The 26,167-nt window shown below is 38.8% G+C and overlaps 1 long non-coding RNA gene across 1 annotated transcript in view; it reads left to right on the top strand.

The window, feature by feature from the left end:
- LOC144308787 (uncharacterized) overlaps nucleotides 1–25,776 on the top strand; it is a 51,834-nt gene extending 26,058 nt beyond the window's left edge. The window contains exons 2-3 of the long non-coding RNA XR_013375109.1: nucleotides 20,300–20,428; nucleotides 23,448–25,776. This is a non-coding gene — a long non-coding RNA (uncharacterized LOC144308787). The remainder of the gene's footprint in view (nucleotides 1–20,299; nucleotides 20,429–23,447) is intronic.
- The last annotated feature ends 391 nt before the right edge of the window (nucleotides 25,777–26,167 follow it).

Below are 26,167 nucleotides of genomic sequence, written 5' to 3'. Positions count from 1 at the left end.
ATGAAAGCAAGATCTTGGACTAAATTTTGTCATACACATTAATGGTTATTACATGTAATAATGTTAATGTAACATTATTAACATTCATTAATGGCAGTGACAAAACAGTTCATACTATCTTTACTGTAAGCTTGATAATGATAATGTCTCAGCAATCTGCCATTTAAAAGGTTTGACCACAATATGCCACATTTCAGAAGCAGAGTTTTAAAAAATTATTCTGTTTATTAAGGTAAAGTTCATATAAAATGAACTATGAATCATTTAAAAGTGTATAATTTGGTCCATTTAGTACATTTACAATTTTGTGTAAGCATTACCACTCTTTAATTCTAGAACATTTCATCATGCTCAAAGAGAACCCTATACCCATGAGGCAGTCATTCCCCACTCATCTTCTCCCCTACCCACTCTTCCAGTCCCTGAAACCCACTAATCTACTTACATTATGTATATACCTATTCTGGAAGATTCATATGAATGGAATCATGCGATAATGGCCTTTTTGTGTCTGGCTTTTTTCCTTAGTATGTTTTCAAGGTTCATCCACGTTGTAGCATGGATCAGTATGTCATTCCTTTTTTGTATGTGTGTGTCATTCCTTTTTATAACTGAGTAATATTCTACTGTATAGGTATATCACATTTTTATCCATCGATGGCCATTTGGGTTGTTTCTACATTTAACTATTATGAATAGTGCTTCTGTGAACATTCACGTGTATGTATTTGAGTATCTGTTTTCAGTTCTTTGGGGTGTATACCTAGGAGTGGAATTTTGGGGTCACATGGTAATTCTGTTTAACTTTTGAGGAACTTCCAAACTGCTTTCCACTGGGCGCGACATTTTACGTGCCCACCAGTGATATATGGGGGTTCTTATTTCTCTACATTTTTGCCAACACTTGCCAGTTTCTTTTTCTTTTTTTGCTTTCAAGATTTTATTTAAATTCAAGTTAGTTAACACTATATGTTAACTATTAGTTTCACGGGTAGAATTTAGTGATTCATCAGTTACATACAACACCCAGTGCCCATTACAACAAGTGCCCTCCTTAATACCCATCACCCATTTACCCTATCCCCCACCCCTCCAGCAATCCTTAGTTTGTTCTCCATAGTTAAAAGTCTCTTATGGTTTGCCTCCCTCTGTTTTTATCTTATTTCATTTTTCCTTCCCTTCTTCTATGTTCAACTGTTTTGTTTCTTAAATTTCACATATGAGTGAAATCATATGGTATTTGTCTTTTTCTAACTTACTTTGCTTAGCATAATAAACTGTCACTCCATCAATGGTGTCACGAATGGTAAGGTTTCATTCTTTTTGATGGCTGAGTAATATTCCTGTGTGTGTGTGTGTGTGTGTGTGTGTGTGTGTATGCCACATCTTTATCAGATATTCATCTGTCGATGGATGTACGGCCATCTTGTGGGTACGAAGTAGTATCTCATTGTGGTTTTAATTGCATTTCCCTAATGTTAAATGATGTTGAGCATCTTCTCATGTGTTTGTTGGCCATTTGCATATCTTCTTTGGGGAAATGTCTATTTAGATCCATTGCCCATTTTTTTTCATGTTTTTTTTCCTCCTTTGGTTGTTGAGGTAGACCTTTTTTTTTGTTCCTTGATTCCTCCATTACTGCCTTCTTTTATGATTAATTGACTTTTTTATAGCATATGATTTTTATTCATTTCTCAGGGGTTTTTTGGGGGGTGTTTTTTTTTAAAGTTTTTATTTATTTATCCATGAGAGACAGAGAGAAAGAGAGAGGCAGAGACACAGGCAGAGGGAGAAGCAGGCTCCATGCAGGAGCCCAACGTGGGACTCGATCCTGGGTCTCCAGGATCACACCCTGGGCCAAAGGTGGTACTAAACTGCTGAGCCACCCGGGCTGACCTTGTGTGTGTTTTAAAATTATTTTCCTTAGTGGTTACTGGAGGTTACAATTAACAACTTTATACTAATCAAGTTTGGATTAATACTAATTAAATTTCAGTAGTATAAAAATATTGCTCTTGAGTGCCTGGCTGGTTCAGTTGGTAGCACATGCAAGTTTTGAACTTGAAGTCATGAGTTCGAGCCCCACATTAGGTATAGAGATTACATAAGAAAAGTATTTTAAAAATTCCCCCTTTACTGCTCTCTTGACAATTTGACTATTGTGTCTTGGTGTGGAGATCTTTTGATTTATCATGACTTGGATGTGCAGGTTCATATTTTTATCCAATTGGAAAGTTTTTGTCCAATACTTCTTCCAGTATTTTTTTGGTGCCTCTTTCTGTCTTTCCTCTTCCTCTAGGAATCTGTTTATGCATGCATTGGCAGGCATTGGATGGTCCACACAAGTCTCTTAGGCTCTCTGTTCACTTTTCTTCATGCTTTTCTCTTTCTTCTCTGACTGAGTAGTCTCAACTGATCTATCTTTAAATTTACTGATTCTTTCTTCTGCTGGTTCTTGTGCTTCAGTTGATAAACCCTACTAGTAAAGTTTTCATTTCAGCTTCTATTTTCTTCTATAATTTCTATCCCTTCATGGATATTCTCTATTTGTCGAGATATTGTTCTGCTTGTTTCCTTTAGTTCTCTGCCCATGGTTTCCTTTAGGTTTTAAGCATATTTGATGGTTAGTTCACTTAAAGTCTTTGTCTACTTAGTCCAACACCTGGTCTTCCTAAGGCATAGTTTCAATTAATTTTTTTCTCTATAGATAGATCTTACTTTCTTGTATCTTTGCATTCCTGGTAATTTTTTTGTTGTTGTAGAAAACTGGATATTTTGAATATTACAATGTGGCAATTCTAGAAATCAGATTCTTTACCCTTCCCTAAATTTGTTGTTGTTACCTGTTGTGGTTTTTTCTAAACTATTTTTGTAGCCTATATATTCTTTATCATCTGTGGCTCCTCAAGTCTCTGTTTTGTTAGCTTAGTGGTCAGCCGGTGTTTTGACAGAGTCACCTTAAATGCCTATAGCCAACAAAAGGTGGTAAGGAGAGAAAATAAAGAAAAAGGACTAATTTCCTAGTCTTTGCAGATTGGTTCTGTGTTGAGGTACTCCTTCAGTGCTAAGCCATTTACAACTCTTAGTCTTTATTTTCAACTTGTGCAGAGCCTGAAGGCTAGCCAGAGGTTAAAGCTTAGGGCCTTCTCAGCCCTTTCCTGAATATGCATCCCACAAAGGGCATGTGTGTGCATTCCTGGATTCCTGATATGCACAGGAGCTTTTAAAAGCCCTTATTTCCACATGTAGCTCCTTTTCTAATCTCTTCCTTTCCAGGCTTTTTGGCCTCCCAAGTATTCCTTTTCCCAGACTGCTACAAAGGTATGTGTACCTTTTTGAGTGCTTTTGCCTGGGAAATTCCCTGAGCACTGGGAATTCTAAGTTGGACAAAACAAAGGGTAGCTTTTGCTCTGGTCCTTTTTTTTTTTTTTTTTAAAGATTTTATTTATTTATGAGAGGCACAGAGAGAGAGAGAGAGAGAGAGAGAGAGGCAGAGGGAGAAGTAGGCTCCATGCAGGGAGCCCGACGTGGGACTCGATCCCAGGTCTCCAGGACCACATCCCAGGCTGAAGACAGCACTAAACCACTGAGCCACAGGGCTGCCCTGCTGAGCCACAGGGCTGCCCTGCTCTGGTCCTTAAGGGAAATGCCAGATGGGTTAATACCCCATGTTTGGAGAATGAGGTCCATATTGTTCTCCTTGGCACTAGCAATCTGCATCAAGGGTGCAGGCTGTGGTTTATACAGCCACTGCCAATCTGTGGGGTGGAGTGGTGGATAGGCAATTTAGAATAACAGTGTTCTCTTACTACAAAGCAGCCTCTTCCTTCTTCAAGTCTTTCCCTGGCTATTGTCAGTTTTTTATTTTATATTAAAGAGTTCTTCAAAAGTTGGTTTGGGCAGTTTTTAGAAAGTCATTAGTTACTTTTAGGTGGGGAGCCCTCTAGTTTCTAGTGACATCCCTCCTACAAGCAGGATTTTTGTGCCTTATAGCAGACATTAGACAACCAAAAGAAATTTTTAAGCAATGGCTGGAATAGGACTCTTTAGGTATTAATTTTCAAGTCTTTCTCTAGGGGTACAGACAGGCTACAGGATTCCCTAGAGTCTCATGCAAAGGAGAGAATATGTCTAAAATATTTTTTTAACCAGCTATAGCCTCGTTATAAGTTAATAAGCCACTATTTTTCATCAATGAAAGCCATTTTTTGACATTCATTATGCTAATTAACAAAGTATAGGTGGTTCTGTGTTTGAGATATAGGTAACAGAAGCACTTGTGGTCATTACTTCTGGAATGTGACTCTTTCTGCCATAACTCTGGCTCCCTGCTCCCATCTATATATCCTGATGAGGGCAAGTGACTGACCCTAGAAGTAAAACTGAATCCCAGTGTCACATAACCAATATCACAGTCTCTACTGAAGTATTATGGTATTATGAAGTAAATGGTACGCATTGTAACATTATGTTGTTTAACACAATAGTCTCACAAAGTAGTAGTGTAATTATCTCTAGCTATAAGTGAAGAAACTGAAATTTAGGGAGATTAAGTTATTTGTTTAAGGATGCTCAGCTAGAAAATGATAGAATTTGGATTCCAACCCAGCTTTTTGAGATTCCACAGCTCTTATGTATTATGACCAAAAAAATCTATTTTATGGTATTTTTTGTCATGTGAAGAATGCTTTAAAAAGAAATTTCTGAAAACCAAATGTTCTTAATGATTGGAGGCTGGCCCATAGTTAGAATGTGGTTGGTGGGCTTGATTATCTGTCTTTAGTTCTCTTGGATGCTTGTCACATAGCAAGTTTTGAGTCCAAAGAGAATTATGGAAAAGAGCAGCAGTGGTTCCTTTTAGGGGTGTCTGAGAAGATCTAGTGATGGCTTTAGTGCTTGTATGATCATGGGATGGCCCGGGAATTGGATTTGAGCCTCACTTTTTTTTCCTTCTGCTCTGCCACTGGAGTGCAGCAGTGCCTGCTCAGAATTTGAGTTCCCCTTGCCAGTCAAGACCCTAGAAAGAAACACAAGATGAAAAGCACTTATGTTTGATAGATGTGGAGAAGGACAGTCTTTTGGGACAGACTGCTAGTGATTGATGACTAGAAATAGGAACATGAATTCAGTCTTGCCCTTAAAGTATAAGATAGGCATCTGCTCTTACCATGGTTTTCTGGACAGACTTCACTGATTGCAGAGAGCATATTCAGCTTTCTAGCAACATCTTCAAGATAACTCCAAAAGAGTTAGCTTTAAAAAATGGCTGAAGATGTTTTCATCTACAGAATGATATTTGAGGAAACGGCTGGTGGTGTATTACTACCCCCACCTCGAAATTCTACTGCTAATCCCTCCTTCATTCCTCATTTATTTGTGTCTTCAGGAATCTCCTAGCAAAATGCTCTATTTAGTAGAGATTCTACTAAAGTCTTTTCAGAGTAGAACTCCCCTCTGAAAAGTGACTTCCTTTTCATCAACTTTTGGAGGGCAGACAACAGCATGGGGACCATCAAACTTACACTGGGGGAAATGAGGATGTAGGGAATTTTCCAGATGGCTTGAAATGAATGCAGGTGTGCCTGGAACTCTGCCATTGTTCCTCATCCTGAAGTGGTAGTCAGTAAATGCACTTTTGGTAAACAATTCCAATTTTAAATGTGCCAGTGGAATATGCTCCTTAAAGAAACCCAGCTATGAATCTATTTGTTCAGCAAATAAGTGTCCCTGTTTCTGAAGTTTGCATTTTTATTGGGGTTCCTTAGATTCTTAGTGTTTCCAGAATCATCATCACAAAAGATAGTTAAAATAAGTAGCAAAGCTTTAGATGATGTGAGTTTTGTGTATATAGTCAAAGGAGGAGGAAAGAGGAAAGATTATATTGATAGGTTATGGTGTGTGTGTGTGTGTGTGTGTGTGTGTGTGTGTGTGTGTTGTGATGTGGTGTATATATGCGTTTCTGGCAGGGAGAGTTCACTAATGTGTGTACTACGTTCCAGGTACTGTGTTAAGTGTTTTTCATGGATTATTTCATTTAATTCTCATGTCAATTCTTTTTTTAAAAATATTTATTTATTTGGGAGGGAGGGGAGAGAGAGAGAGAGAGAGAAGGGAGGAGGGGCAGAGAGAGGGAGAGAGGGACAAGCAGACTCCCTGCTGAGCAGGGAGCCTAACTCGGGCTTAGTCCCACGACCCTAAGATCCTGACTGAGCCACCCAAGCACTAGGTAAATACTATTATTCTCCTTTTATTTCTTACAGAAGTCACAATAGAGATTTGATTCTAGATAGCAGGAGACTCAGATCTAGATCTAGCTGTGTGACCGTAGGGAAGTCCTTTCTCTCTGGGCTTTTGTCTCCTCACCTATAAAATGAAAGATTATTTTTGAAGTACTTCTACCTATGATGGTCTATAATTTGGTATCTGTGCTTCTTCCTATTGTCCTCTAAGTGTTGTTTCCTCAGGAGATAAAGGCCAGAAGTCAACAATGACTGGTTTACAAGTAGGGATATTTACAAATGTAGCTACACTATGTAGGTGAACTAGTGTCAGAGGTGACAGGTTATCATAGACAATACATTTGTTTAGGTTCTTGTCATTATTAGTGGTGGTTTTTTATTATGTTGATAAGTTCTCAATACCATGAACACCCTTTGTTCTCACCACTAACTTTTAAGAGATCGATACTCAGAAAATTTATATTTTTTCAATTAAATTTGGATTCTTTCAGTGTTTCTTATTACCTCAAAGTGCTGTCCCTATTGGCTGGTATGACAGTTCCATTCATTCTACTATCCATATTTATTGCTCATCTGCTATGTGCAAAATCTTTTTGTGGGTATGGGAGATATATCACTGAATCAAAGAAACACACATTTCTGTCCTCATGGAGCTCATATTTTAGTGGACTGGGTAGACGATGAACAAAATATAGTAGTTCAATGCATATATAGTATGTTAAATGATGATAAATTCTATGGTATGAAATAAAGCAAGAAGGGAGCTTGGAATTGTGAGTATATTTGCTTACAGTCTCCCTCAAAAATTAGTGCTAGTTCTCATCAGAGCTTAGGTAACAGCAAATTCCTTACCTCAGCAATTAAGCATGGGCTTTGGAGTCAGATAAACCTATTTTAATTTACAACTCTGCTCCTATCTTTGTGACCTTGGGCACATGATGTTACTTCACTGAGCCTTGTATCAGTCAGAGGAGCAGAGCCATCAGGAATAAATAAAACAAAAAAAATTATTTTGGGGATTTGACCTTATACGACTGTGGGAACTGATGAAATAGTTCACATCAGACTGTTGCTTCTGCATCTGATGCTGGACTTGAAGTCAGCAGGACATAGAGTCAGGAAAGATGAACATGAAGTAGGAGAGAGCAGGGTCAAACTAGAACTTATGAGGAGGACCAGCTGGAGTGCATGAGAACAAGCTCATAACCTCTAAGGTTCCAGTGTCAAAGATGGGAGTGTCCTGCAGGAGAAGGTAGTATACTTCATTATGGAGCTAAATACACACCTGGGCTCTGAGTCAGAGAAGCTGAAGAAGGGGATCCCATTGGAAAGGAGGAGTTGTGGCCTATATGTGTTACCCTCAAATTCAGATGAGCTGAAGGAAGAGGCTTAGTGGCTGCTGAGGGGCTCAGACATTGTCAAAACACCAAAAACAAGAGCCAGGATGTTTTTTTAGACAATATGTCTAAGTTGCCATGGCATCTGGTGCCCTGCCCTTACCATCTGGGTATAAGAAAATGATGGCCACTGCTTAACTTCTACTTCTCACATTTCATACAAAATCTCTCTCATGGCCCATGCTAAATCTGAACTATTTGGAATAGAAAAGGGAATTCTAGAAACCCTAGTTCCAGCTTAGCTAAATTAACAGAATATAAATCTACCACAAGCCAGTTTACTAATGGGGATAATAATACCTAACCCATAGGGTTCTTGCAAATAATATACATGGGATAAAATCCATGTAAAAGTATTTAGCACTTAGTGGATAGTCAATAATTTTTTTTCTTCCTTTCTCCTATTCTTTGGCCAAGGAAGAACATACTTTCTGGTATCAAGGCCTACAGAGAAGGTTTTATTGTTTTTAATTTTTTGAGGGGGTTGTCTGGAGGCTGTGTGGAGCCCTTTTTTTTAAAGATTTTTTTAAAAATTTATTTATCCATGAGAGACACAGGCAGAGGGAGAAGCAGGCTCCATGCAGGGAGCCTGATGTGGAACTCGATCCCAGGTCTCCAGGATCACGCCCTGGGCCAAAGGCAGGCGCTCAACTGTTGAGCCACCCAGGGATCCCCTTATCATAAATAACTATATCAGATTGCAAGCTACCAGTTATATCTCCATTTGAGGTTGGCTTTGTTTGAGGATGGAGAAGAGAAACTGAATTCCCTAGAACACTGAAGATATATCCCCCATACATAGATACAATGTAAACAGATTGGAAAGGATCACATACGTTGGTGGAAAAACAAAATGTACTAAGTCACAGGGTCAAAGAATGTTGGTGCTGATAGGGAATTAAGAGGTCAACTAGTTTAACACCTAATTTTCACAGATAGGGAAACTGAGTCTCAGAGTAGGGCAGTTAATTTACTTAAGTCACAACTTGTTTGACCCAGGAACATTTTTTACAGAATGTTTTTTAGAATCCTGCAGAACTAATTAAATATATTATAATAAGGCTGTTGTTGAAGACTTCATTCATTTTATTGTCCAGTGTCCACTATATGACATCCCCATGTGAGAAATTTTAGAACTAAGTACTAGGAAAAACTGTTTATCCTGAGGAACTGGTATGCTTTTATTCCTCGTGGACAATACAAATCTGGTAAATGATCATGTGTTTCCACATGATCATTTTGCTTTGGTTGTCGGGATGTTCAGAGCGAGATTTGCAGCTCTTTTATTAACCAAGTAGGACTCTCTGGCTTGAATACATTTGTCTTACTCTTCCCTCTGGCTTTCTTGCTTTTTTTTCCTTGGTCTTGGTTTTTAGTTAATACTATTTCTGTATGTAATTTATTATATATTTTATTATAAGTTGTCTCAAATCCTTGGTGGTATGAGGAAAGCTGTAAACATATACAGAGAAGAATCCTATATTATTTGACCTCCATGGTACATTGAAAAAAGTACTGGGTTTGGAATAGCTTCTAGTCCATGCTCTGTCATTTTAATAGATTTCTTAGACCTCCAGTTTTCTTTGATCTGCTTGGATATTGTAACATCTGGCATGATTCAGAAGATAGCCTTTATCCAAGAACAGAGGTATCTGAAAACTATGTGATGATTGTCCTAGATTTCTAAACTGTGTTTCAGGGAACTTGACTCTAAGAAATTCAGGCTGATTGGAAAGAAACAATTTACTCAATTCTGGATAGGAAACAAGGGTTAGAGTAAGTTTTAGGATTAGTGAAAAAATAGTATGCAAAGAAATTTATTCACTTCTTTGATTAATTTTTTAAAAATTTAAAATTAGCTACAGGGGATGCCTGGGTGGCTCAGTGGTTGAGTGTCTGCCTTGGGCTCAGGGTATGATCCCGGAGTCCCAGGATCGAGTCCCACATCAGGCTCCCTGTCTGCTTCTCCCTCTGCCTGTGGAGAGGGAGAAGCCTCTCTCTCTGTCACTCATGAGGAAATAAATAAAGTCTTAAAAAAATTAGCTACAGGAAAATTGTCTTTGGGGGAAGTGTACAGTTCTATGAATTTTAATACATGTATTGATTCATGTAATCATCTCCCCAGAAAACTCTCTCATGCTATCACGCTTTCCTCCCAACCATATGCCTTGATTTTATTTTAAGATGCCCTCCCTAATATTTAAAGAGAATAGATTAAGAAGACTAATATGATTCATCCATTCCCTTTAGTGTTCCTACCGTATGCTCCCCAGTGTGGTAGGTTCTGTGGGCTATGTAAGGAAGGGCTTCAGGGATGCTACAATATGGTTGGTAAGATTGGCTTAATACATCGGAAGCAATTAGAAGACCATATAAGACACTGTACAAGCAAGTGCTAAATTGGCACAGAGCAGGAGATGGAGAAGCATCTGTCTGGGCTAGAATATAGGCTTTTGTAACTGAAAGATACACTACTTGTATGTGTGTATATTTTTCTGTGTGAGGACAGATTGGGATGTGTGTTTAGAAATGTAAAGAGTTAAGTTTCACCTCTGAAAGTGATATATTAGCCTAAACAGATGAAAGGGAATCACATGCTTGTGAGAATATTTACAAAAGTCTTCAGAATCTATAGTCAAGGAGGTCTGCTTAAGTACAAAAAATTATTTTACTTTTTATAAGATGTGGGGAGACATATGACTGCCAAATGGCTTTGCTCTATGTCCAGAGAAATGTAACGAAGTTGACATCCAGATATCTATTGCAGAAATCTGACTAGATTTTTCCATTGTGAATACAGTACATGTAAATTCTGAACATATGGCTCCCATCAGTGATCTATGAGGAGGTGATGGAATGTAGGTTGGGGAAGACAAGAGGAAGGCCAAGTCTCTGACTCTGAAGTGAGAGGCAGCTGGACACCATATGTGTGTGTTTAGACTTGGAGCCAGCTTTATGTCGAGGGAGTAGGCATTTGCCCAAGCCTCGTGATTTGTAGGGTGTGGGGAAAGGATCTTCCTTTGCCAGATTCTTCCCCTACAGGCTGGCCGCAAGGCCTGAACTTTCTTTAGAAAAAGGCTACAGAACACATAATATTTTGTTTCTATCTTTAAAATATAGGGAGCTGGATGAGAAGGGACACCAACACAGTAAGCTGGAAATAGTTATCAGAGCCTTGCTTTGAAACAGTTTATCTAATTAGCCTAGCATAACTGGAGGGAAGCATGGGACCCGTGGGATAGGTTAGGTGTGTGTGTGTGTGTGTGTGTGCGTGTGTGTGTGTGTATCCGTGTGTGCATGCTGGGAGTCACGTGTTTCTGCAAACCTGGCCCCATATAGATTAGAATAGCAGTATTTAGTGCACATATACATATCAGTTTATTAGTTATATGTTTGGTGTCTGCTGTGGTTTATTTTCCAATGTGTTAAACTTCTCATATCACTCAATGTGCAGGTTGACCACGGAGATTTGTTGAGAATCAATCAACAGTATGATCCTCTGAGGCATTCTTGGCCTGAACATCTCAAAAGGCTTTCTTAATCACCCTCTAGCTAGTCCCCATAGAAAGTGGGGGCAAAGTTATGAGTGTGAAGTCCATGACATGAATGGAGAGATTAGCCGTTAGAGAAGTTGTCACTTCTCTAGACATAACCCAGATATTTAGGTTAGAAGCAGAACTGTCTAGTGTGTTCATGATGAGAGCTGGAAGCACTACCCTTTGCAAGCAAATAAAGTGAAATGAAAAGCAAAGCTTCCTGATTGTGTCCTCTATACTCTGCACCCCAGGTATGGTACTGTCTTGCATCCTGAAAACTGACTTTACTTCTCAAAAAACAAAATTGCCTCTTGAGTCCCTTTTCTAAGCTATTTTTAGCAATTTATCCAATATCTCACTAAGTTGGGAAAACACACACAGTTCTTTTTTCTTTTGAAATTGAGAGAAATGTACTCTAAGAAGCTGCAAAGATGGGTAGGGTCTCAATAAATGTTGGATTCCACTATTTGAAATGCAGAAGTAAAATCAGTCCAGAAGCTCATCTAACCTCCAGAATATAGAAGGAGCATTGGATCTACAGAGAAGGAGTGTCACAGAGCTCAAAATCTAGGGCCAGAACTAATGGCACATACACTGATACCTCTTTGACATAAAATTGTTAATTTTATGTCACAATCCCATCTCCCTTTGATAATTTCTACAACTGAGCCTTTTGTGTTCAGAAAGAAATGTACTTTTCAGATTGGTTTGGGGTAGAGAAAATTAACAAAACCCCATGTGGGTGTGGGTGTTGGCTTTTCTGAGTTCAGTGTTGGCTGGAAAATTCAGATTATTTCTCAGCTTGAGTCATCTGAAAAAATTGGATTTGCTCATTTGCAGGTGGAAATTTTAATGTGCCCATTAATCTCTTCAGATGACATTTAAAGGTGAAAGTGATAATGGTGCTGGGAAGATGTACCTGGGGATTATGATCTTTATGGTGCCAGGGCAGAGCACTACTGTTGTGGTCGTGTGAATTAGCTTTGTCAAAGGCAGAAGCCAGGGTTTTGGTATGGTTTCCCTGGAGATTGATGATGGAAAATTTCTCACTACTGCTGGTAGGTATATGATGTATTTAAGATTCATATAGAATACTTAGGACCAGAGACCTGCTTTCTGCTGGACAGGTGGGTATTTTATAACTTTTGGTTGGTATCTAGGGTCGGAGACTCCACCATCTTTCTCAGTAGCTTGTTCCATGTCCTCAGAAGTCAAGAAACCTTCTCATTTCCAACCCTGTCTCTCCTACTTCAATTTTGCCCATTTTTCCCTTGGTCAGTGTTCCGCTTACATTGAAAAGAACTTTCAACATTGTCCTCTTGAAATCCCTTCATAGACCATTGGACCACACTCTTCAAGTCTTCTCCAGGTGAAAAAGCTTTTTGTAGTCACAATGTAGGCTTTTGTCAATTCACTCCAGAAGAAATGAGTTTTTAGGCTTCTTTTTTTCTTTAAAAGTTCTGTTTATTTATTTGAGAGAGAGAGCGAGCACGAGTTGGGGGAGAGGGAAAGGGTGAAGCAGGCTCCCTGCTAAGCCGGGAGCCCATGTGGGGCTCCATTCTAGGACCCTGGATTCATGACCCAAGCCAAAGGCAGGCGCTTAACCAACTGTGCCACCCAGACGCCCCAAGTCTTTAGGCTTCTTGCTCTTTGAATAATGATAATAATAGCTTATCATTATTTTTTTAAAGCGAACAATTTTTGAGTGCCTAGTAATTACCAGGCAGTTTGCTAAGGTTTTACAAGTATTAGTTATTTTGTCTTGCTGATAATCCATTGGGGGTAGAAGTTATTTTGCCATTTTAAAGATTAGGAAACTGACACAGAGTTAATTTGCCCAGATTTGCACTGTTAGTTTAACCCGTATTTTTCTTTGATGCTCTATAGCTTCTCTAATCATTATAATTACTCTGGTTTTTCCATGTTATTTTTCAAATATATATACATATGTGTATATACATATACACATTTACATGCATATACATATATACATACATGTACACACATGCATATATAATCTACACATATGTATATATCCATCCATATGTATGAAAATGATGTGGGTAAATATGCTAAATGTGTGCCATGCTACTTTGTGCCATGTTGAGCTATTAACACTTTTTAAAGGAAAGACTAACTGACCTTCATCTCTACTGAAATTATTCTCTAAGGAATATTCCATTTCTCTTTTCCATTAATAAGCTGCCTTGAAGAACAAATTAGTTCTATGAAGGAAGCTACATTAAGTTTCAAAGTGCTAAAGCCAAAGGAATTTTAATATTTTCACCTTTATTCTATCCACATATGTCATAGTTGATAAAATTTTGCTGTAGTTCCTACTCTGTGCATTGCCTCCCAGTCTTAGGGGCTTTTGGGGGGTAACTAAGAGGAGCCATTGCATACCTGCAATGCATGGACCATAGACCACATTGCAGCCCTTTATGGTCTGGTAGGAGGAATAAGCACAAGTGTACACTGTAGGTGAAAACACACCGTGTTGCACATGGTGGTATGCACTAAGTACATTTCCAGAGTTGCTCCCAGTCCTTGGAGGATTGAGGATTACAGACTGCAAAGTGTACATTTTCAGGGGATTTATTAGTGTCTGGGAAGTCAGGGAGCCAGAATAGGACATTTGGTTTAAAATTTGAAGGCTGGGACCCAAGGAGGAATAAAGGAGTTCCTGAAGTGGGATTCAATAGTTTTGTGTCAGAATTGAACTGCCGGTCCCAGGATGGCACTGCTATGTGCCATGATAGGCTGGGGGCCAAAATGAGTAGCAATACTTCTATCCCAAGCCTGGCTTTGCCATTTTGTAGGTGTGCACCTTGGGCAAGTGAAGTCTTCCCTCTGGGCCTCAGTTTCATCATGTAGAAAGTGGAGATGAGACTCTATTTACTTCCTAGGTAAGCAACTTAGGAAGTAGGAGACTGCTTTAAATCTCCAGAAAGCATTAGAAATGCTAGCAATTACTCATATAAGTTTTAGATGTGTTGTATTCTACATGAAATTTTTTTGTTTATCAGCTTTCCTCCGAAAGAAATCTATTACTTTCCCAAGTATGTCTTAGTATGGAATTGAAAACATTGTTTTAAGCACTGAATAGTATTAAGCGTAGCCACTGATCCTATTTTGTCTTAGCTACTCCTTCAGCCCACTTCTGAGCAGACCTAGGATGGCCTTCCCCTGGTTGATACACTGTGGGAGCTTCTGAACTCTTAATGAAATGCTTTCCCTACTACACACCTACTTACTTGGCTTCAGAGTTCATGGTTTGCACTTAATCAGTAACCTAGACCAGTGGTCTCTAAAGTGGTAGATGTATAGACCTGCAGGGGGTGTACAAGATGATCTCTTTGGGTGTGGGGAAAACGTTAAAATTTACATTTATTTTTTATCTAAAAAAGAAAGAAAGTAAGCCTTACTAATGGTTAATCGGCCAATTGACACTGCCAACTCATTTGGATCTCTGGGTTAGATGTGTCACATATGCCCATTAACACCATGAAGGAAGAATGAGTGTTTCAAAATTTCTTGTGATTCTCAGTAGTGGCCTCACTTGTTTTGCTTTCAATATATTGCAACAAACTGTGGTTTACCTGTGCAGGGAGAAGGTGATGGCTTGTATCTCAAATAACAGAATTTTTTGGAATATTCTTGAATACTTTGTAAGGAGAGTGACCATGGAAATCTTTTGTACCACCCAGAGGGTTCACTAGTTATCTTGAGGAAAAGATTTTGAAAGTTGTTGAATTTAAAGATAACTCTTTTCTTTCAAACAAAGATTATTCCAAATTTGCGGGCTTTTACTTGCTAAGTAATTGGCAATAGTATGATACCCAGAAGATTAGTTAAAAAAAAAAAGACTTAATCTATCCCTTCAAGGTGAATTTTAATGAGTGAAAAGTACTGTTTTAAAAAAGTGTATTTTAAATATGGATACTGTATGTTAACTAACTGGAATTAAAAATAAAGACTTCTAGAGAGTTAAAAAATAATAGAAACATTTTTCAGTATCCATTTTTTATCATTTATATGACTTTTTTGCTTTGTCACTTAAAAACTTCTGCTATCTGTATAATTTTTAAAAATTGGAAAAAATATCTCTAACCTCTTTAAAACTTTTTCAATTGAAGACTTTTAGTAAAATTTGAACCCATTTGTTCAAACTATTAAGCTATCCACCTGCTGATTAGTTTGCAGGTGTAACTGATGGACATTGGGAAATATAGGGGATTTACCAGGCAAATTACAACAAAATTGTTGAATGATTGGAGTATGAAATTAAAAAAACATTCTTGATGATATATTAAGCACAGACAATGATATATTTCTTCTGTTTGGATCTATGTGCCTTTGTCATCTCTTTTTTTCAACCAAGATATCCATTAAAACCTAGTATCAAAATCACCTAAATTTAAAACCAGTTCTTCAATTGGATGTATCATAAGATTTAAAAAATTAAGGAACCATGTTAAGTCATATTATTCTCATTAATAAATCATGCTGAATAATACTTTCAAGTGAGGGCAAAATTATTTTTGTGCCATTAATAAAAAAATAGTTTAATTTTAAATACTACTGATTTAATCTTTTCTCATCTTCTAAAATTCATGTTTTTATCATAATGTAAGCAATATATTGGTATAATTGTATGCATGTATGATTTTAAAATATATTTGGGACACCTGGGTGGCTCAGTGGTTGAGCATCTGCCTTTGGCTCAGGGCATGATCCTGGAATCCCAGGATCGAGTCCTGCATCAGGCTCCCCATGGGGAACTTGCTTCTCCCTGTCTATGTCTCTGCCTCTTTCTCTCTGTGTCTCTCATGAATAAATAATAAAATCTTTAAAAAATTTATATTTACTTTTATTTGGAGTATGTACTGTTCTGTGCTTTAACTGATTGAGTTAAAACTGTGGAGGCTGGGCTACCTGGATGGCTTAGTTGGTTAACTGTCTGACTCTTGGATTTGGCTGGGGTCATTACCTCAGTGTTGTGGGAATAAGACCCATGTTGGGCTCCCCACTCAGTGGGGAGTCTGCTTGAGGTTCTCTCCCTCTGCCCCTCCCCCTGCTTGTATTCTGTCTCTCTCTAAAATAAATCTTTTAAAAAAATTGGAGGCCACTGAACTAGACCACCTACTTGCTTCAGTTGCTTGATAGTGAATATAACCTTGATTTATCTGCCCTGAGTCTTTTTTTTAAAAGATTTTATTTATTCATGAGAGACAGAGAGAGGGAAAGGCAGAGACACAGGCAGAGGGAGAAGCAGGCTTCATGCTGGGAGCCCGACAGGGGACTCAATCCCGGGGCTGGGCTGAAGGCTGTGCTAAACTGCTAAGCCACCCAGGCTGCCCTGCCTCAAGTCTTATCAAGAGCCTGGCCGAGAGAACAGATATTTAGGTAAAGGACATGCTACCCTCGTGTCCCACTTCTGTGAGTATTGTATGTTCTATCCTTGGCTCAAAGTAGATAGAACACTGAAAGGCTACATATCTAGGAGGTCTAAAGATAGGTCAAGGTGAAAGAGTAGAGATGGAAATGCACTAGAGAATGACTGTAGGTCAATAATCCGAGAGGGAGAAATGAATCGTGGTGTGGAGGGATTGAAATTTTGTGCATTCTCTATTTCCAGCTTGACCCAGCTTTAGTTCCCAAAAAGACTGTCTCAAGATAATACTCTATAGCACATTTCATTCCCCTTATGAACCTGCTTTCAGTCATACAAAGCACACAGGACCACAGAGAAGAATGAGAAGTGCCGAGTGGTTTGATCTGGTATTGTTCCTTAATTGTTTTATGCATGTAAGCCCTGGATAATGGGGCAGTAGTTACAAGCAAAGACAACACACAGACCTTAATTTGAATCCTGGTTCCACCGGTTGCTTGCTGACTCTGTAACCCAGGGCAAATAATTTTAGCATTTTTTTGATAATCTTATTTGAATCTTAGTTTCTTCATCCACAAAATGAAGACACTAATACCTACCTCTCAGGGTGGTTGAGAGGATTAAATTGATGTATATTCATGGAAAGCATTTAGCAAGAAATCTAGCATTTGGCAGGTACTCAATAATGACAGCAGTATCTATCTGATTGTTAATTCCTGATGATTGGGACAGTGCTAGGTGCTCTGTGCTTCTTTCCTATACCCACGGTGCCTGACAGATAAGTATATACTAGGTGCTCAGTATTTGTTGAATTGAATATAATTAGTGGGAAAGACCTGTCAGGACAAGGTTGATTTAGGAATCTAGTTGCAACCTGTTATTAGATACTTTCAACTAATTTATTTCCTTCTCTCTGCTAACATAATTTATTTTGGAAAGACATTCTGATTTTTTTCTAACCTCAAAACTTGTTGCAATAACTCTTTTCATATATTAAAATAAGTTTCATCTTCCCATTTCTATCAGTGGTATCCTTTTTCTCTTTATTGGTGAAGTTTGAAATATTGACTCTGTCCTTTCCTTCAACCCCTACCAGGACCATGGTAGTGATTATGCTTCTCTCTGCATAAACACCAATCAAAAATGACTCCTCCCTGTTTGCCACTGAAGCTCAAACTTTTTTTAAATTTTAATTTCAGTATAGTTAACATACAGTGTTGTATTAGTTTCAGGTGCACAGTATAGTGATTCAACATTTCCATACATCACCCAGTGCTCATCATGACAAGTGCACTCCTTAATTCCCATTTTGAACCTGGCACTGAAGGCTTGGCATTTAACCTGGTTCCATCTGACCTATCTAAATCTGTTTCCTTCCATGCCTTCTGCTTCAGCCAGATGGGTCTTACCATTGGGCTCTAAGCACGATGTACAACTCCCAGCTCTCATCTTTTCCTTTTGCTAAGTTAGGATTTCCTATTACCATTGCCTAGCTACTAAATGCCCCGTTGAATTCTTCTGCAATTCTCACTAGCCATATTGCTCATTTGGATTCTTAGCTGTCATATGTATATATTTGTTTTCCACAGATGAGATTTGAACCACTTGAAGTCAGGGAGAGTTATCCCCTATAGTGTCATGTATTCTACAGTGTGCATATTAAGTGATTAATTAAGGTGAAAGAACCATGAAGTGCTTTGTAAACCTAAATGTAAAGGATTATCATAATTCATTCACTCATACAATTTACTGAATACCTGCTGTATTGGATAACTAGGATGGGTATAAGGAACATGTAAGTATTCTTTAGGGACTCTCAAAAGTCCCAGGGAGGGGAATTTGGTAGAAGACTAGATTTTCTGTGGTTAAGTAGGATGAATGCTCAGATTAGGTCACTAAAAGTTATGTGATCTCATGGACCAGTGAAATCAGATAATTGGGTTGTAGTGTACTGACCTAATTGAAGAAAGAATGCACCCATCAAAAGGGCGTTGTTAATGTCTGTACTGCTCACCATTACATATTAGTGCCTAGAACACAGAGTCTGCCACATAGAAGGTTCTTATTAACATTGTTGAAAGAACAATGGGGAGACTTTTGGAAATTGAGTTACTCTGGGTATGCTGACAAAGTAAGGCTCCTGGGATCAGACCATGGGAAATTCACTAGGTTGCTGTTGCCCCAAAAGGGTTCTTGGAAAACACCCAGCCAGTCTTCTGAAGATCCCCCAATCTCTTCTCTTCTATTCGAAACTTCCCTTAAAGTACCTTTTAGTAGTCTTAACACCTTTTCCTCTTATCTGAAAGCTAAAGTAACTTTATGCATACATCATTAACATGCAGAATCTTAGTTTATCTTTTCCATATCTGGCCTACATTCACTGTGTTACACTTCGTAAATACCACTCTGAAACAACCTGCATTAGTCAGTCTACATCTCTTGTGGTATTTGACACTTAAGTTTTCAGTTGGCCGCTGCCTTCACTTTTAGCAACTTCATAGTAAACCACACCAAACTACGAGAAAACAGTTGATCATTCTGTTACATCAGAAAGCAGGTAATTTGGGAGTCTTTTTGAAATAAATGTGAAAAGCTCAAACCCAAGATGAGCCTAAAAGCAATTTGAGGACTAATCGCTGTTGCTGTTTTCGCTATCCAGTCGAGGGAGGGAAAGTTCCCCAAATGATTTGAGAATAATTTTTATTCCATTCCTCAGAGCCAAATCATCTGGTTTGTGTGCTGAGTCCAAAAAACACTGCTGCATATTTTCCCCAAGGAGCAAGCCAGAGAGAGGCAATCTGAAAGATCACAGTAGGTTTGAGGTGAGAACTTCCAGAACTTCCTTGAAAATAAAGGCTGTATGTGATAAAAGAACTGTTCTCCAGCCATTGCCTCTGTGTTTTCTCTCTTGTATTAAATGACAGTAGAGGTCAAATGCCATTTGCTTTTCTGCTCCTTCAGGACCTATTTTTGGTACTATTTCCTTCACTTTAGCCTTTGAGGTTACTGTTCTTCAGTGGAAAGAGCAATGGGGTGAGAATTGACATCTTGGGGGTTATGGGGCTCATTTATCAGGCTGTGCCAGCATTGGTCCTATTCCTGACTCTGGGCCTGTTTGTGGCCTGTGTTCTGCCTGGATTGCTCCTCCATTGGCTCTTGGCATGTTGAATTTGTAGTTTTTCACTCTTCAGCTTATATAGCACTTCTTCAGAGAAGCCTACCTTGACTGTCCCACCTAATGTAACCAGCATCCCCCCAGCCTACTCACTGTCTGGGTCATATTCCTCTGATGTCTTTCATAGCAACTCACCACTATGTGAGATAATCTAGTTTATTTACTTGTTTAATTTTTCTCCCTCTTCTCTCCACACTAGACTGTAACCTCTGTGCAGACAGGGACCATGTCAGCTGACCTTGTTCAGCTATTGTATACACCCAATGCTTAGCCCAGGGCCTGGTACATTCTGGGTGGTTGGGAGCTGTGTGTTCAATAAATGAATGAAGAGGACAGAGGGCAATGCAGGACCGATATAATGTTCCTTTTTGGAGTGTACAGCCCCAAAACAGATTCAGCCAAGATTTGTTGAGCTCACTGACCTCTATCCACATCTGCTGATTCATACGGGAATAAATGATATCATCAAACGAGACTGAACTAGCTCTTTAGTGATTCTAAAGTTAGATGTAAAGCTTGAAGGACTTGGAGTACAGGTAACATTTTATTTTCTTTCATAGGGTAAAAGGGATGACTTGGGCAGAGAATGGAAATTAACAATTGACCACATTCATAATGTTGAGAAGGATCTGGACTATGGCTCATGGTTAAGAATGGAATGCACTGGGGCTCCTGGGTGGCTCAGTCAGGTAAGTGTCCAACTCTTGAGCTCAGTTCTTGATCTCAGGGCTGTGAGTTCAAGCCCCACATTGGGCTCTATGCTGGGTGTGGAGCCTACTTTAAAAAAAAAAGAGAATGAAATGTATCTTGTAAAGACAGAAAAAAAACATGTTTGTCAGGAGACTCATGAGCCTCATCAGGAGTGTAGGGTTGCTGGATTTAACAGAAACAAACAGACAAAAATCCCAGGATGCCTATTTAAATTTGAATTTTGTATAAAAAATGAATAATTTTTAATCTATGTATGTCCCATGCAGTATTTGGTATCCTGGATTTTTATCTAGCAGCCCTACAAGTTTTTATCCAGTTCTTATTACTCCGCATTATTCACAAGAATATTATAGGAACATTATCAGATGCCTTGCTGATTTCCGGATATATATGCCTGTGGCAACATTTCCTAAACTCTGTTCTAGGAGACCATAGGGTCTCACAGGATATGAATATACTTTGATAAATGGTCAAATAATGTTTTCAGAATAAATTATCTTCTTTCTTAGTCACAGTACATCTTAGGGTATTAAAGATGCAGAGAAGTCCTATAGTAAAGACATGCACACACATACTCTCTGACTAATTTGCTTTCATTTTGAGGTTCCACAGGCTGTAGCTGAATGACCTTTCCTTGGGATGTCCACCTTCACCTCATGTGACCAGCCTTGTTGAATGGTTTGGCTTTATCACTGGGCCAGGCTCTGTAGTGGCTGACTTTCACCTTTCCCTCTGGGAGGGAAAAAAAAAGGAATACAGAAACTTGAGATTTGGGCTTTGAAGAACAATTTTATTGTTTTGCTGAAGACCTCACTGATAGTCTCAGCTGTGTGAGCCAGCTGGAGCTCTTCAGGAGCCTACTGAGGTTTTGTGGCCCTGCCTACATATATACCCAGCTTAGAAGAAACCCCATATTAGGACTCATTTATCGTTTTAGATGTATTTTGTTGTGATGGTTTTTAAAGTAGACAATCTAGAATCTGTTAGTTAACACTAACGACCTTAGTGGGGAAAAACTAGTTTATCATAGGAATTAGTTTTTGCATAATTTTCTAGGTAAAGTCAAGAATCCATCTTCTTCAAAGGTAAACCTAATGACATTTGTTTTATAAATACCATCATTCTTCACTGTCAGTCCTCTGTGGATGTTCCAGCCTCTGACATTCAATAGAGCCATAAAGAAATCAAACATGCCTACCTAACCTTTTTGAAAATATTTAATATTATGATTTAATTTTTAATTTCCCATGGCAACAGTAAAATAAATCTCAATAGGACCAACTACCTGTTTCACCATAACACCAAAGCCTAGACAATCAAGATTTCCTCTTAATCACAAACCAATGTGGTATGGGGTGGGAGGTGGTAGATGTTGACATTTTGTATTTCCCAGGGACCCATTTACGTAATTGCCTTGCACAATGGGTGGAGAGTGGAGAGGCAGTTTTGACATGTCCTGTGTTAACAGTTTAGGGTTTTTTAAAGATTTAATTCTTAAGTAATCTCCACCCTCCATGTGGAGCTTGAACTCACAACCCCAAGATCAAGAGTTGCAAGCTCTACTGACTGAGCCAGCCAGGTTCCCCTACAGTGTAGGTTTTCATATAATGCCTTCTTCCTTGCCATTGAATTTCTTCCTTTTGTCATTAAACAAGCAAACAAAAACTCAAAACACAAGTCAGCTACCACAACAAAAATAAACAAAAGTGGCGTGCCTCGATGGCTCAGTTGGTTAAGCTTTAGCTCTGGTCATGATCCTGGAGTCCTGAGACCAGCATAGGGCTTCCTGCTCAGCAGGGAGTCTGCTTCTCCCTCTGCTCCTCACCCAGCTCATGCAAGCACGCTCTCTCTGTCTCAGATAAATATGTGAAATCTTAAAAAAAATAAGTGTAAGAGAAGGCAAGAAAGAACATGACTTTTTAATTTTTATTTACTTATTTATTTTTTAAAAAGATTTTATTTATTCATGAGACACACACACACACACAGGCAGAGACACAGGCAGAGGGAGAAGCAGGCTCCATGCAGGGAGCCCGATGTGGGACTCGATCCTGGGCCTCCAGGATCAGGCCCTGGGCTGAAGGCGGTGCTAAACCGCTGAGCCACCGGGTTGCCAGACTTTTTAATTTTTAAAAAGAAATGAAAGAATCAGCCTAAAAAGATGAGATTTAAAATTTGTAAAGCCCATTGTGAAACCTTACACAATTAGCTGAGGCCCAGGGCATTAAGCCACAGAAGTATGAATGCATAAGTTGAGGCATGCCAAATTAAATAAGATGGTTTATTGTGTTGAAATGATATTAACACAATATACTATAGATGTAGTAACTGGTTTCTTAGTGTTTCCACAATTTGAAAGACTAGCACCAAAAACCTCATACTCCTAAGAAGCAAATTTGTTAGCTTTATGACATCTCATGTAGAAGATATATAAATAATGGTTTCATATGAAACTCGGGTTGTGAATATTTTGAGACAAGCCAGAGTCTGTCTGATAAATAGGTGCTCAGTACATGTATGTCAAATCCATGAAACTAGTTTTATACATAACTGTAGTTTCAAGAGAGTCAAAGTGATCAGATCTATGAACAGTTGTCCATTCTATCAAATCTCTCTGGAACATCTGGCAAGTCAGCTGATCTCAGATTAAATTGATAGAGTTTCTCAACTTTGTCATTAACATATTGGGCCAGATAATTCCTTTTAAAAAAATCTTTTTCATTCATCCTTTCTTTTCCCCCTTGGGCCAGACAAATCTTTACTGTGGGTTCTGTCCTTTGAACTATAGATTGTTTGAATGCATTTCTGGTCTCTACCCACTGTATGCTAACACACCCCCAGTTGTGACAACCAAAAATACTTCCAGACAATGCCAAATGTCCCCAGGGTGGCAGAGGGTGTGTGGTGAAATTGCCCCCACTTGAAAAACCACTGGTTTAAAAGATCGTACAAGCTCAGGTCCAGAGTTCCCATAAGTTGACTCTCGTTTTTTTACAGATTGCATGGTTCTGCTACACTTGCTTTGACAGATGGGACCCAAAGACTTTTATGACTGTAAGAAGAGGAGACTGAAGAAGTGAGGCCAGCCCAAAAGTCCATTAATGGATGAATGGATAAACAAAATATGATACATCCATATGATGAAATAGTATTCATCCTTAAAAAGGAATGAAGTAGTAATACATGCTAGAATGTGGATAAATCTCAAAACCATGCTATGTGAAAACAAGCCAGACACAAATTCACATATTGTATATCCCACTTATATGAAGTATCCAGAATAGATAAATCCATAGAAACAGAATGCAGATTAGTGGTTGTCAGGGGCTGGGGAAATGAGGGAACTGCTTAATGGTTATGGGGTTTCTTTTTGGAGTGATGGAAATGTTTTGGAACTAGATAGAGAAGGTAGTGGTACAACATTGTGAATGTACTCATTGCTACTGAATTGTTCACTTTGAAATGTTTAATTTTATGTTATATGAATTTCAACTTAATAAATAAAAAAGAAAGGCTAAGCAGACCCAACAGGGCTCAACCAAAGGAGAAAGGAGCAGAATGGGGGAAGTAGAATTGTCCAGTTTTTAAAATGGTATTTCTAGGCACCTGAGTGGCTCAGTGGGTTAAGCATCTGCCTTTGGCTCAGGCATGATCTTAGGGTTGTGGGATTAAGCCCAGTGTCTGGGCTGCCTGCTCAGCGGAGTTGCTTCTCTCTCTTCTTCTGCTTCTCCTCCCACTCATGCTCTCTCTGTCTCTGTCTCTCTGTCTCTCTCAAATAAATAAATAAAATCTTAAAAAAAATCCTGTGTCTCGTGGAGTGCTGAGAGTTCTGAGGAGCTTTGTTGGGGCCATGGGAGAAGGGATGGAAAGCAGATGGGGCCCAGGTCTCCCATCCTCTCCTGCGTTAATCAAAGTTAGCCATAACTAGTGATCATTGGGGACATTTGGAACTCTTTGGGCTGGGCAGCAGGCCTGGGAGGAGTGCTCAAAGACTGAGAAAACATGGTTCTTGCCTCAAAAAATGAGCTGTGTGTGACCTGAGTGAATTATTTAATGTTTTATTTCCTCAGTTTTCTCATCTGTAAAATGAGGGGCTAAAAGTTCAGTTTCTTTCATAGGGTTGCTCTAAAAATCAGATGAGATGATGTATTCAAAGTTGCTAGCACATAGAACGTGTTCATTAAATGGTGGCAATTATTTAAGATTGATTTTGGAGAGAGCGCTGCATGAGCAGGGGGAGCAGCAGAGGGAGAGGGAAAGAGAATCCTCAAGTAGATGTCCCACAGAGTACAGAGCCTAATGCAGGGCTCAATCCCAGGATCCTCAGACCATGACCTGAGCCCAAATCAAGAGTTGGATGCTTAACTGACTGAGCCACCCAGGAGCCCCTAAATGGTGGCAATTACTAGTTTTAGCTCTCCACAGGCAGGCATCTTCTATTGGATTGTCCTTCTGCCTTTCCCATGTAAAGACAGGGGCTAATTTAGGCTCTGCCAGGGATGTCTCCTCTTCTTTCACTGGGTAAGTTAGTATCTATTCTTTAGTTTTTAGGTTTATATCAAAAGCTGTCATGCCTCTGGCCATAGGACATGAGGATGGTTCACCTTCAAGGCCAGCTGGAGGTTAGACCTGAGTGATGACACCCAGTGTTACAATCATGTGTGACTAGCTGGCATGAGGAAGTGACTAGTCAAATGAAGAAGTGCTTCAGCACCTTGGGCCTGGGAGAGACTTTTAAAGAATGAGTTGTTCCTCTTTTAGTGAGGGCTTAGAAGGGACCTGGAAGTAAGTGAAAGACCCAAGTAGCTCAGAGTTAAAATTTAGTTGTCTCTCTCTACTCCTTTATAATACAATCTTGACAAGTTTTCTCTTTTAGGATATGTTTTCTTAGAAGGAATTATGACAAATACTGCATGTATCACTTATATGTGAAATCTAAAAAAAAAAACAAAAACAAATTTATAGGAACAGAGTAGAAAAGTGGTTGGTTGCCAAGAACTGGGGGAAACAGGGAGAGATGAGGAAAAGAAGACAAACTTTCAGCTATAAGATGAATAAGGTCTGAGAATCTAGTGTACAACATGGTGACTATAGTTGATAACATTGTATTGTATAATTGAAATTTGCTGACAGTAGAAATTAAATGTTTATATAGGTATAATGTGTATATATACATGTATATAAATATTAGTGATATGTTAATTAACATAAATGGGAAGAATCCTTTCACAATGTACCCATATATCAAATCATCACGATGAGCATTTTGAATATCTTACAATTTTATTTGTCAATTATAACTCAATAAAACTGGAAAAAGATACAATCTTGATAACTTTTCTCTATCATGACACATTTCTTAGAGGGAACTATGAGAATGTGTGAGTGTATAAAGGGACAGGAAGAAATGTGCCTGTGAAGAGAAAAACAGGTTGAAGGTGATGTAGAAAAATGTTGGGGTTCAGAGTCGATGGCCAAGAAAGAATTCTTGAGACGTCCTTGGTGCAAAAAGGTGGTTTTATTAAAGCATGGGAACAAGATGCGTGGACAGAAAGGGCTGCACTGGGGTCGTGAAGAGTGGCCGACTATATACTTACAAGTTGAGAAGGGGGTAGGTAGAGCATAAGTCTCTAAGGAATTTTGGAAACAAGGGCTCCAGGATTCTGAGGGGGCTAGCTATTTTTAGGAATAGGTCATTTATTACTGTTTAGTAAAAA

Source organism: Canis aureus, chromosome X (assembly GCF_053574225.1).
Source record: "Canis aureus isolate CA01 chromosome X, VMU_Caureus_v.1.0, whole genome shotgun sequence".
Lineage (NCBI taxonomy): Eukaryota > Metazoa > Chordata > Mammalia > Carnivora > Canidae > Canis > Canis aureus.
This window is presented reverse-complemented; position numbering and strand designations above follow the sequence as displayed.